Here is a 13,404-nt window from a genome sequence, read left to right as displayed (position 1 = left end):
GGCGTGTCGTCTCATTGGGGGGAGTCCCAAAAGAGTTTAGAAACCTTACAAGATGTTAACATTAATGACTCCTACCCAGAATGGTCTGGGATTGTGTAGCATCACCAGAGCAACAATATAAAGGTTGGCCCATGAATTTCAGGGGAATCTACGATTAGGATCAAAAAAGTGTTGGTGGTTGATTCTTGCTATACAATGTCTCCTCCTGAACAAACTGGCTTTTGGTGTTTAGTTCATTGATTTTTGATTAACATTTTGAACTTGATGACAGATTGGTTATACCTTGGTATTGACATCAGCTTGACTTTCTGACTACTTTATCTTGTGATCATTTTGATTAAAAAAATTTTTATTGTCTCCTATTGACTTCTTCTGAGTCGTAAGAGGGATTTAAAATAGGGAAAAAAGTTAACTGTTCAATCAAGGCATTAGCTGATGTAATGATGTCTGTACCTCTAAGACAGGCTTCATTAGGTAAATCAACCTATGTAGTTTTATTTGTCAACAAGCATATGAGGTACGCTAGTAAGAGAACATTTTAAAACATTTTGATATTAAGGATTTCATTTTATGTGTATTATGGATTATTATTAATGAGGCAGTAATCATTGAAAATTTCATTAAGTGATTGATCTGTATACGTTGTCTACAAATTTTAATTATAGGAGATTTTCAATGATGAATTTATAATATGATTGGTAATAGCCAAAGGAAAACTAAAGGTGTAGTAGTATACAATCAGCAATTCAGGATTACAAAATTATACAACACTCTATTTGAGATGGAGTGAAATCTAAAACGTCCATAAATACTGGTGTGAAAATTACATTTCAAGGACAAGTTACTTGTGTAGTTTTAAAGGCTAGAGAATTTGCTTTTATGATGATACCATTCACCCCCTAGATATTTCATCTGTATGTATGATCATTTATTTCCAATATTTTTATGACAGTCAGGTATTTTAAAATATGTCTGAGCAGCCACCAGAAATATCTGTTAGCCATGTCGTATTTTTAATGAGATCCGTTTCTCTATGTTGTGCCAAGTAGTGTAATACTGCCTCCCTAAGCTCACTACAGTAGGAAATGGGCAGCAATGCTTTAGACCTTGCATATATTAAATATCAAGATTAGTCTTTTTAGTCTGAAGAATATAAAGATGTTTTATCTACTTTTATATACAGGTTACATTATGTATGATGAAACAATAAAGGCCTATGCCTAATTAAATCCTATATAAATTACCAAACATCATTTCAAATGTGACATTTAATACAAGTGCACCCACACATGTAGAATGCATGATTAGTTTCTTGTTCTCCAGACTGTTAAACAGCTGATACTATTGAATATTTAAAATGAGCAGTTAGTAAGACCGCCTGCTTCTTTATCCCTTACAGAATGGATTAATCAGTAATGGGTCTCTTCTATTCTCCAGGACTGCCAGAACGACTGTCACAGGATGTCAACTATAGAATTAGATCAAAAACAACACAGGCACCAAAACACACACCAGGTGACTGTGACAATGGGCTTAAATACAAAAAGATACTGTATGCTTATCAGCATCTTCATTGGAAGCAGAAGGAAATACAAGATTGAAAAATGATATACTTTCATAACTTTCATCGATTTATTTAGATAATTAAAGAGAAAGAAATATTTTGGTGCAGTGTGACAGCATGTTGTAAGTGCCTAACTGATGATATGATTAGAAAGACTCAACTATAAAAAAAATTCATTCAAAAAGCAGTGCATGCAATAATAGAAGAGAAGATCCCCATGATGTGGGGCTAGTACTTGTCTCTGTTGTTGAGTCCAGCAGGCTGCCACCCCTATTTCTTTGAGCTAACTGTTGTCACTTGGAAGTGTCAATAAAGATGTATTTGAATCCTTTTCTCTCTAGTATTCGGTTGGTAGTTATGGGTGATGCCACCTTGAATTTTGCTATCAAAAAAGGTTACCAAAGGATATTCAAAAACTTCTGGAATGGAAACTCTGGCAGTGATATAAATGGCCAGCCAATGCCACTGCCCATTGAACGTTAAGCCCCAAGAGGAATTTTGGCAAGGACATGCAGGTATGGCCAGAATATTTGGAGGGTAAATATGTGAGGAGTACTTAACTGAGTAAATTTCTGTCGAACCAGTAAAAAAATAACAAAACAATTTTGCTTACATTTTATTTATCTCTGCCTCCAGTGCAGTTCAATAAAAGACATTATCTATCTTTCTGAGAAACTACACAAGATATATAAACAGAAACCAAGGGGTGATTTTCCATAGAGAGAATGAACAAAAGGAAATGAAAAGAAGTAGAACCAGGGAATGGTAAACTCCCAGTATCTAGTGTGCAAATAAAGTGTCACCAGAGGATTGAAATCTGTAATTCATGATTATCCAGCACTGTGTTTCACTTTTTATTTGTCTGTGGCTGTTTCTGCTCAGGGTGTTGTACCCCCTCTCCCAGCCTTCATCCTCTGTGACACATCACTAGTGGGGTTCAGATGTAGGCTGCTGAAATTATAAGTGGCAAGTTCTCCTTCTCAGCTTAATGGCGCTCACCATGCTGATAAGTTTTAGAACTTGCTGCTTGTAATTTCAGAGACCTGTGCTCAATCTCCACCACAGCCTCAGTGAGAGAAGTAGCAATACCCTGAATAAATTACTGAACGGAGGCAGCCACTGCCCACTGAAAAGTACACTGCAGGGCCAAACTATCCCAGTGCTGCTTGAATGGCTGTGTATTTGTAGTTTGTGTTGACAAAGAGCTAAAGGTGAAAATGTGCATCCAAACCTACCTGTTGACTCTCCTGAGATGGAAAAAGAAGTTAAATCACAAATCCATCTCTCTCTAAGTCAGCCATTTTTTCCTTCTAATGAAGGTCTCCTTGGTTGTCTTACTTTAAAATTTAATCTTCTCTAATGCATTCTTCACACGGTCATACTTAGAACATATGAAGTTTGACAGATGTTAGCAGACAATTCTGTCCATCAGCCTAATAGCTAAGTTATCCCAAATCTTATCCAGACACATTGTACAAGTTATAAAGGTTTTTGTTCCACCTACTCCAGATTCCCATGACCCTTTGAGTGAAGACATGCTTCTAGGCTTCAGCCTTAACTCTAGAATTACCAAAGCCTATGAAAAAACTCATAAACCCGTCCCACCTTAAATCCACTCGCACCGCTCATTCAGCGTCTTTTGTCTTGTAAATGTGTTGATAAGTGAAAGCAGCAAGCAGCCTGCTATCCCATCCTCCCACTGCCGCAGAAATGGCAAAAGCTCTCCCAGCTTAAGCTTTGTTTATCTAGGAGTGAGGTACCGGGAGCCGTATAGTGTAAATAATATATCGTTATTTGGAACACATGCATTTCTTGTGTGTTCAGTGTCTACAAAGATCTATGTAAGTGTAGCATGACAGAAATGTTGAAAAACCTAAAAGACAAACTTTTGTCATGTTTTAGTACTAATGACAAAATTTTGACACGAAGTGTATAATGTGTGAAGGCTGAAGTCCTTATATCAAATAAGCACTTTCACAAAAGGTATAAATATAACAGAACAAGTGCGCTTTTATTCAAGACTATAACTGAAGAAAAAGAAATTGGGTTAGTGTACCTCGGTGTCATGACTGCTTTGGTAGTAGAGCGGTAAGAACTGCTGACTCATAATCAACAGGTCACGGGTTTGAACCTTGTCACGTCACAAAATAAACGTTTTGAGTAGTGAGCTGCTCTTATTGTTACTATTATACAATAAAACCATACATTTGATTTGAGTCTGTAACAGCCGGTTTAAATGTATGGTACTTTTAAAGGTGAGCGTTTTTTTATTATTCAGTTTTATTCTTTCAGTCATGTTCACGCTCCCCCCAAACTGACACTGCTGTTTTCAAATAAAGACGTGCTATAGCAGAGGTGAACTCAAATGAGGATGAGGGTTCCACATCGGAGAAAGAGAACAGAAGCCCTCTCCACAAGAAACGTCCACTCACATGTAAGAACAACGCAGCTGCACCAGGCGTAAAGGCGAAAGATGGCACTGTTTGGATGCAGCAAGAGGTCCGGCGTCATCCTGCCAGTACAGAGTGGGACATGCCATTCAGTCCTTGGATGCATGTTTGGTCCTCACCTCTAGGGATATAGAATGTCACCTCACCTACTCATTTTAAATATTAAAACAGTTTCCAACACAATTGTACTGCTAGTCTACAAACCACCAGGACCATATTCAGTGTTTATGACTGAATTTGGCAACCTTTTATCTGATTTGGCTATAAATTATGATCATGTAGTGCTGATGGGGGATTTTAATATACACATTGACATGGAAACTGATACTTTTAGCAAATGTTTTACTTATTTGTTTAATTCAGTAGGATTTTGTCACATTGTCAAAGGCCCAACTCATAATCATAACCACACATTAGATTTAATTAGTTATTTCTGATCACTACTTAATTAAGTTTGATTTGGTTCTGCTCTTACCAATACACTTGCAGATTAAAACATAGACAGTGCAACATCGAGAATCAATATGAATTAAAAAAGTTACAAGGATACACTGCTGACTTTTAGTGAAACTTATCTTGTAGAGGTCTACTTATCTGATCACTGACAAAGAAACTTGGCAAAGGCAAACAAAAGTGTTTAAAAATGCTTTTGATCAAACTTGAAGAATAACAGCCCTTTTTGCCCCACCAGTAACAACCCCTTTCATGAGGACACTGAATTATCCAAAGAGATACTGAGATCGGAGTCTCTTAGAAGAGTATCTGCTGCTTTACCACTGCAAAAACAGAGGAAAGAAGATGTTAATAAAATCATAAAGACGAAATAAAAAACAATAGTGATAAGGAAGGTAAATAAAAATGATTGACCTCTTCAATCCTCAATTCCTGCCAGACATGATGTTGTTGATTCAGGCTTTCTTCACTACAATTTAGCTCCTCCAAAATAATGACATGGTAAATCCAGAATAATGTCTAATACTATGTCATATAAATGTATTACAACAATAAAATGTAGAGGGCTAAAACATATATTTATTTTATATAAAAGGTAACAACCTGATTGAAGTAATCATTACTGGCCAAGTTTAGGGCCTTTCATTGTAGTAATTCACATTTATTGTAACTGTATTAAATGGGATATAAGTGATGCCTGCTCAGTGAGTGTTGTTGTGAATCAGTTCACCTGAAAACAAACAGACGGGTTCCTTCTGAAGAAAGAAAAAAGCAGAAAGTGGATTTTAAGTAAAAACATTTGAATTATGCATTAAATTTGGGGTCTCATACACAGTATACAAAAGCTCTGTTTCAACTCTTAAAATATGCTCGTACACAACTGACAAAAACCCCCAAAAATCTTCCCTTCCTTCTGCTCCCTTCGAAATTCTAAATTAGATTTTTCCTTGATGTGGCTTGTTATTGACAAAGAGGGGCACAAGACAGGACACAGTGGTGGTAGAAGTACCAGCCTTCCATCGCAGCGGTGATGGCAACAGCACAGAATTGGAGGAAATTCCAGTGCATAAAAGTACTGGAGTAGACAGCAGTCCAAAACAGCTCCTGAAGAGATTCCAATCTCGGGGGGAGACACTGGAACATTGTAACAACTGAGGAGATGACATCTCATCATAGCCCTGATCCAGAAGATAGCATACCTCAGCTCCAGGGTCAGCAATGTCAGACATACAATAATGAAACTGTCACCCATTCCTTTTCACAGTTCCAGTGTGCCAATAGGACCAGCAGCGTCTGTTAACTTCATTGGGACACAGGATGTTTTGTGAGAAAGTGCATTGCAAAAATTATTCTAATAGAGCTAGGACTTATGTAGGGTTTTGTTTAAAGCTTATTTCAAGCAAGAACCAATTTTTAGCTTTGGTAAAATAGTATTTTACTTATGTGCTCTGCAGTGTTTTCTCCATCAGCGGGATTGCTGTTATTACACCATCCATTGTCGATCAGGATGAGCAATTTTTCAACCCTTGCGTGAGCACCTTGTGTCATTTCCTTTATACTACAAAAATCTGGCAAGTAGCTGGTGCAGATCCATTGCATCTATTGTAAGGTGGAAGCTGTTAAAAAGCCTCCCTTGTTATTAATTCATGATTGGTTAATGAGTGTGAGTGTCACTAATGACTTTATAGAAAAGAACATTGAGACTTTTTTGGTTGTGTTGGTGGCTGCTTAAATGGAGACTTTAATCTGTGATAACCCAGTGTACCTCCAAGTTTTTGGGAGTGCTACAGCACCTCTGTCGTGCATTATTATTATTTCGATTAATTATTGTACTTTCTTTTTCCTAGGTGGCAGCATAGAATAGAATCTTTGCTAGTAATTGTATAGTGTAGTAGCCAGCATTGTCACTCTGGAGATGGACAGGTGCCAGACAAGTGATTGACGGCCGGATTCACAGGTGTGCTGAGCTGTTTATTCCAGGCACCCCTGGGAACTTTCATGTTACACCTTACAAGTCTGAGAAGGCTCAAGAAGGTAAGTAGAGACTTCTCTTCTTCTTCTTCTTTCAGCTGCTCCCATTAAGGGTCGCCACAAAGGATCATCTTCTTCCATATCTTCCTGTCCTCTGCATCTTGCTCTGTCACACCCATCACCTGCATGTCCTCTCTCACCACATCCATAAACCTTCGCTTAGGCCTTCCTCTTTTCCTCTTTCCTGGCAGCTCCATCCTTAGCATCTGTTTCCCAATATACCCAGCATCTCTCTTGTGCACATTTCCAAACCAACGCAATCTCACCTCTCTGACTTTGTCTCCCAACCGTCCCAACTGAGCTGACCCTCTAATGTACTAAATTCTAATCCTGTCCATCCTCGTCACACCCAATACAAATAAATCTTAGCATCTTTAACTCTGCAACCACCAGCTCTGTCTCCTGCTTTCTGGTCAGTGCCACCGTCTCCAACCCATATAACATAGCTGGTCTCACTACCGTCCTGTAGACCTTCCCTTTCACTCTTGCTGATAACCGTCTGTCACAAATTAGAACATTAGAACATTCTAGACAAGAACAGGCCATTCAGCCCAACAAAGCACGCCAGTCATATCCACTTGTTTCTTCCAAAAAAACATCAAGTCAAGTTTTGAAAGTTTCTAAAGTCTTAATGTATACCACACTACTTGGTAGCTTATTCCAAGTGTCTATCGTTCTTTGTGTATAGAACAACCTCCCAATGTTTGTGTGAAATTTACCCTTAGCAAGTTTCCAACTGTGTCCATGTGTTCTTGATGAACTCATTTTAAAATAACACTCTTGATCCACTGTACTAATTCTCTTCATAATTTTAAACACTTCAATCATGTCACCTCTTAATCTTCTTTTGTTTAAACTGCATAGGCTAAGCTCTTTTAATCTTACTTCATAATTCAACCCCTGTAGCCCTGGAATCAGCCTAGTCGCTCTTCTCTTTACTTCTGACACTCTTCACCCATTCCACCCTGCCTGCACTCTCTTTTTCACCTCTCTTCCACAATCCCCATTACTCTGTACTGTTGATCCCAAGTATTAAAACTCATCGATCTTCACCAACTCTACTCCTTGCATCCTCACCATTCCACTGACCTCCCTCTCATTTATATACATGTATTCTGTCTTCTTCCTACTGACCTTCATTCCTTTCCTCTCTATAGCATATCTCCACCTCTCCAGGGTCTCCTCAACCTGCTCCCTACTCTCGCTACAGATCACAATGTCATCAGCAAACATCATAGTCCAAGGGGACTCTTGTCTAATCTCATCTGTCAGCCGATAAGTAGAGACTCCCAGGGCATTAAATATACAGCCTTACAGATGATAATGAGAGTACGAAGTAAGAGACATCACACATGATACTGAATGATGATAGGGAACAACGTGAGAGTGGAAGAGTCTGTCTAGTCAAGCAGCTGTCATTTTTACTGGCCATTTTCCCACAGCTTTAACAGCAAATTATGATTCTGCTAGCAGTTGTACTGTAAATCATTTGTTGTGAAACAAATGCGCCTGTTATTGGGCTAAACTCCCATTTCGTGTGTGTCTCTGTCTTTAAGTCTCAGTGCTTGTTACAATATATATTTTTTTATTTCTTTTTTTGTGCCCCTTATCATTATTCATTCTTCTTTATCATTTTGGATTATTTTGATCAATCCATTAATCGATAATACATCACTATAGTGTGATATGTTCTTTTTCTTCTTTTGTTTTTACCTTCAACTAGATTGTGACTGTTCCTTCAGTAAAACATCTGGGTCTTTGTTTTACTACTGCCTTGTGCCACATGTTTGTTTTGGGGAACCTTAAGTGCCATCCAGTTCTGAACTACTAGAGAACACTGACTCTTGCCAGTGGCCAGCGACAATTCATTCAGTTAATGGAACTAATAAAGATAAAGCCTTATTGATTGATTTATGCTTTGCACTTAAGGAGATGTCAGCCCACTATAACACCAGAGATGGCTCCTAGATTGTTCCACTGGGGAAGACAACAGTCCATTATATCATCAGAGTAGATGACAGTCCATAACAGGAGTGGAAGAGATAATGGACTTTTTTATAAGAGACACCAAGCCATAATGGCATTAACAAACACAGCACGACACCTTAGCTACAAGGGAGACACCAAAAAATGTACCACTACAGGAGGTGGCAGTTGATAGATGAACAAACATGGTATGATTGGAACAATAAAAATTAAATTATTCTGTAGACAGACACTCTTTGCTGTATTGAATATTTAGAGATGATTCTTGCTCTTTTGTTTATTGTGCCCAATTAACATTGTCCATACTCTATTCTAAAAGATATAGCAATAAAAATATTTTAATGCCAAACTGCAATTCCACACTTGGTGGCACTATGGTGCCTAGGGACCAGATAGTAAATGAAAGGTTGCCAATTCAATTACCACCGCTGACTTACTGCGGAAGTCTGATCAAGTCACTTCACCTAAAAGAAAAATAAATAAAATTTTGCTGTTATACCTTGGTATGGTGTTCAGCACTGAAAGTTGCTATAAATTTCAGTTTGCTATTGAATCTAAGTTAGCATTATCTGGCTTGCTGCCTTCAGCTACTTGTAATGCTAATCAAAACCATAACTGTCATGGCCTATGTGAATTCTATTGTCTAAAAAGGTTCAGTGATGTCTAAGAAGTCTGTGGTGCTTTTAGGGTCATTGATGTGACATGTGGAGAGTTCAGTGAAATTCTGACTTGCATGTGTTAATCAATGCAGAACGCATCACCATTCACTCTGGTTCCACAATTAGTGAGGAGATCAAGCTTAACTCAAATCTTCTGTCTTCATAGCTTGAAAAATCTCAGAACTATTTGCCATGAGTGTGTAATAACTTGTAATCAGAAGCTAATGAATAGTTTATGTGCTTACTTTTAATAGGTTGAGTATTTTATATGACTTATATGCACAGCTTTATTTTGCTTTTGGATGACATATAACACACTAAACTAATGCATAGCATTAAACTTTGATACAAACAAGAAATGCTATCTTCTCTCCACAGACTGGCTTCTCCTGAAAACAAATGCACTTGCATCCTATATTTTGGTAAAAATAAAAAATTAAGGTATTAAATGGTGCCAGATACTAATAATGACAGGAGACTTAAGGTGCAACTTCTGCTAAAAATAAAAATAGAAAGCTGTCACGTGTAACATGAAGCTATCAAACACAATAAAACCTCAAAGTAACATGAGTGCAATTCCCAGGAGTCTAAAAAAACAAAATAAATAATTAAAATATAAAGGTGGAAATCTCTTGAGTGATTCAGTGTACAGAAAACAAAAGCAGAGAAACAAAACAAAACAGACAAAAAAACAGTCTTCAGAGAAGCCTGAAGAAAGAATTTGTGTGATCATATTCCTTTTTTTAAGTTGAGAAGTAATAGATAATCAGTAAATGAGAAATTAGCATGGCGCTGTGGCACAGCTGTAGGAGATCCAGGTCTGGCTTAGTTAATACATGGCTTTTTTTTTTTCTTCAGGAATTTGTACCCAGGACTCTGGAGCTGTAAGTCAGAACCACCATACCTTCTGACAAAAGTATCATTAATCAAATGAAATGTTTCTTATGGATTAATCAGAATTAGCATTCACTTACTCAACTAGACCAGTGTTTTCCAAATAAATAGCCAAATTTATATGAAAGGTATTATGTAATAGATAGATAAGGTGCAATATATAAGATAGATAGATAGATAGATAGATAGATAGATAGATAGATAGATAGATAGATAGATAGATATGAAGGGTCCTATATAACATATGTAACAAATTTTTGTATAGAAAGGCAGATAGCTAGCCTTTTACTGATTCATGAGGAATGTAAAATGAAATTCCAACGGCCAGACAGAAATCTGTATAAAAACTGTTATGCATTCTTAAATAACGGGATATTTTTAACATTAAATTCACATTACAAGACTCATTGTTCAATTCCGATTTTTTGCTTAGATCAGATTTGCCTATATTGACTTTTCACATCCATAAGTACAAGTGACCTGTATCTAACTGTAATGTGAACACATCTGTCCTCTGAAATGGCATGAATGTGCACATTGATACATTTGTGTGTGACTCTTCTGCATCACCAACAGAAAAATTCATATTTGTGAGAGTACTCATATTATTACACTCATTAAACTCAAATGACTCATAGTAGTATTAAAACAAAAGGACATGGTAGTAGCTAGTGCATACATTGCATTTTTCTCTGGAGAATGGCAAAGAGTTTGTGAGCCATTATAGAATTAGGTTGAGAAGACAAAAAAGAGCCAAACGGCTAGCTTTTGCTGTTTTTGTAGCTATTGCTGGCACCGCTGCAACAAGAAATGAAGGGGTTTGAGAAAGGAGTCGGCAATGGTGGGACTGTGACTGTTACAGTTGTAGCTCTCCTCTATTGGTGTTCTGCCGCTCTGCCTGTGCTGGCTAAAGATGACAGCGCTCATCCCATATGCAGAGGCAAAAAAACACATGATTTCCGATCTGACCATTCACATTCAAGTTGCAAGGCCATGAATCAGATATGTATGCGATCTACGACCACAAATGAAAGTGTCTCAAATATGATCTAAAAAGATAAAATTTCTATGTCCACTCAGCCCTGAGAACATCACATTTGTGTCAGAATTAAGGCAAAAAATCAGGTTTGAGTCACTTCAGCCTTGTAATGTGAATGTCATCTCTGAAAAGTTTTGAACAATGTATAAATTATAGAAGATCAATGAATAAAATGGACTTTATAGTATCAATAAAAGCAAGCATGTAATAGTGAATTTTGTATTAGAAAGCATAAAAACATTCAATATTATTCAAAATATTACAATTCACAATATTATTCCCAATCAAAACAGTAGATTGAAGTTATACACAAAAATGTGCATAATGAAAACAAATATTTTCTTACAAAAAACTTCCTATAGCCTCTGTATCCATCCCCTCCACTCATAAAGCAGCTCACAAGAAGACATGCATAAGTACATTTGCCATAGAAAGGTCTGAACTCGTGTGAAAAAGGTATAAAGTAGTACAACATTTGGTTATAAATAAGTGTAGGACAAATAAAGCTTTACTGTTTAATAAGCTATTCAATTTAAAATAAAATGACAAGATATACCAGATGATGAACTATATAAATTTTGCCATAGTCTGACTTTTATGTATGATCTGTTAACACCATTTAGTCGTTCGAATATTGTGCACAAATGATCAAAAATGTTGCCTTTTACTGATTCATGTCTATGCCAAACAGAATAAGAATGACACATTTCTGGGGAAATGTTTATTTTTTTTACCACAGACACTTAATGAGATTTTTTTCACTTTGTATAATCAACTGTTACTTAAATTCTGCATGTGTTCACAGGGAAGATGATCTCAGCTGCTCTCAGCTTTGTTGTCATTTTTGCTTGGAGTTCATATCTGCTTTATTTCTCTTAATATTATTGTTAAAAATATACCACGTTCCAGGTGGGCTGTATGGGAGATACTTTAACCTTTGCAGCTGACAGACTTCAGGTTAAAGATCTGAGCTTGAAAGTCTTGTCATGTTGAACAGAAGTGCAGTGTATCCTGTGAAAACTGAAAGGCAAAGCAGGGTTCAGAGTACTTCACAAAGTTAGAAAGTAAAGCGGGACCTTAAAATGTTTTGCATAGCCAGTCTGTTTGCAGCTCTGAGTAGCTTTTGATTATCATGGAAGACAACATTAAGCTTATGATAATGATTTAGTAGCTTTCTTTGTGTTTTGGGAAATTGTCCATTGTGTTAGTGGACAGAAGACCTGGTGTGTTTGCTTAATTTGTGTGAAAAGTGGGGAGGAAAAGTGGCTGCCTTTTATTTGATGCGTTTTTAAAAAGTTTCCTCTATCCGTTAAGTTTGGTTGCAATTTTTTTGCAAAAATGGAGTGGTTAGTTCAGTTGCTTTTTAGACTTTTGTAAAGAAACTCAGTTCTGTAGCAAATGTGGACACTTGTTAGCTGTTGCTTATCTACTGGACACACAGAAACGAGGCTTGCTAAATTGCAAGAAATCTTTATTTTCATTTTTCGATTAAGGATATATAATCTGTAACTATGGAACTGGACCATTTGGGAAATGTCATCTGCTGATGAATGAAGACTGCATGAAACCACTATGATTATCAAATTATTCATATTGCTTTTATTTGCTGTTATTATTTTTTATGAAAATAAATCTCTGTATTATATAAAAAAATCTTTCGACATGATGAGACTTTTTAGGAGACGAGACACGACCTTTTGGAAAAGACTTTTTCAAGTCCCGCAAGACGAAAATATTACCATGATATTTTTAAAAGTCACGCCCTCCTAGCAAACATTTTCAAATAGACCACGGTACTCTCACCTCTCAGTCTTGTGAATGCGTTTGTCAGACACACTTCCTGCCCTCTCAGCTCTTATAAATTTTAAAGTTTTCCTCACTTTAAGTTTCCAATTAAAGAAGACGTATTATGTCCAAATCTAATTGAAGAATTTCATCATGAAGGGATAGCAACAGAAAAAATGAGTACATGGTCAATCCTAGCACTTAGAAACGAGGAAGTCAAACAAATTAACGCCAAAAATGTTGATCGGTAACATGGCAAAATGGTTAAATGCGTATCAATAGACTATGCTGAAACAGTTAGTGGTGATTGTGCGGAAGATGAAAACAACAACTTACAATATAATGATAAATATCTACAACAGTTAACACCGTCCGGTCTTTCACCGCACAAATTACTGTAGAAAGAAGGATGTATCCAAGAAAGGTGATGCAGTACATCTCCCGCGGATAACATCAGACACCAAAGGAGAACTTGATATGCCATTCGTATTTAAACATTAACAGTTTCCCCTTAGAATAGCTTTTGCAAAGACAATTAACAAA

This window comes from Erpetoichthys calabaricus, chromosome 5, assembly GCF_900747795.2.
Source record: "Erpetoichthys calabaricus chromosome 5, fErpCal1.3, whole genome shotgun sequence".
NCBI classification, from domain to species: domain Eukaryota; kingdom Metazoa; phylum Chordata; class Cladistia; order Polypteriformes; family Polypteridae; genus Erpetoichthys; species Erpetoichthys calabaricus.
This window is presented reverse-complemented; position numbering follows the sequence as displayed.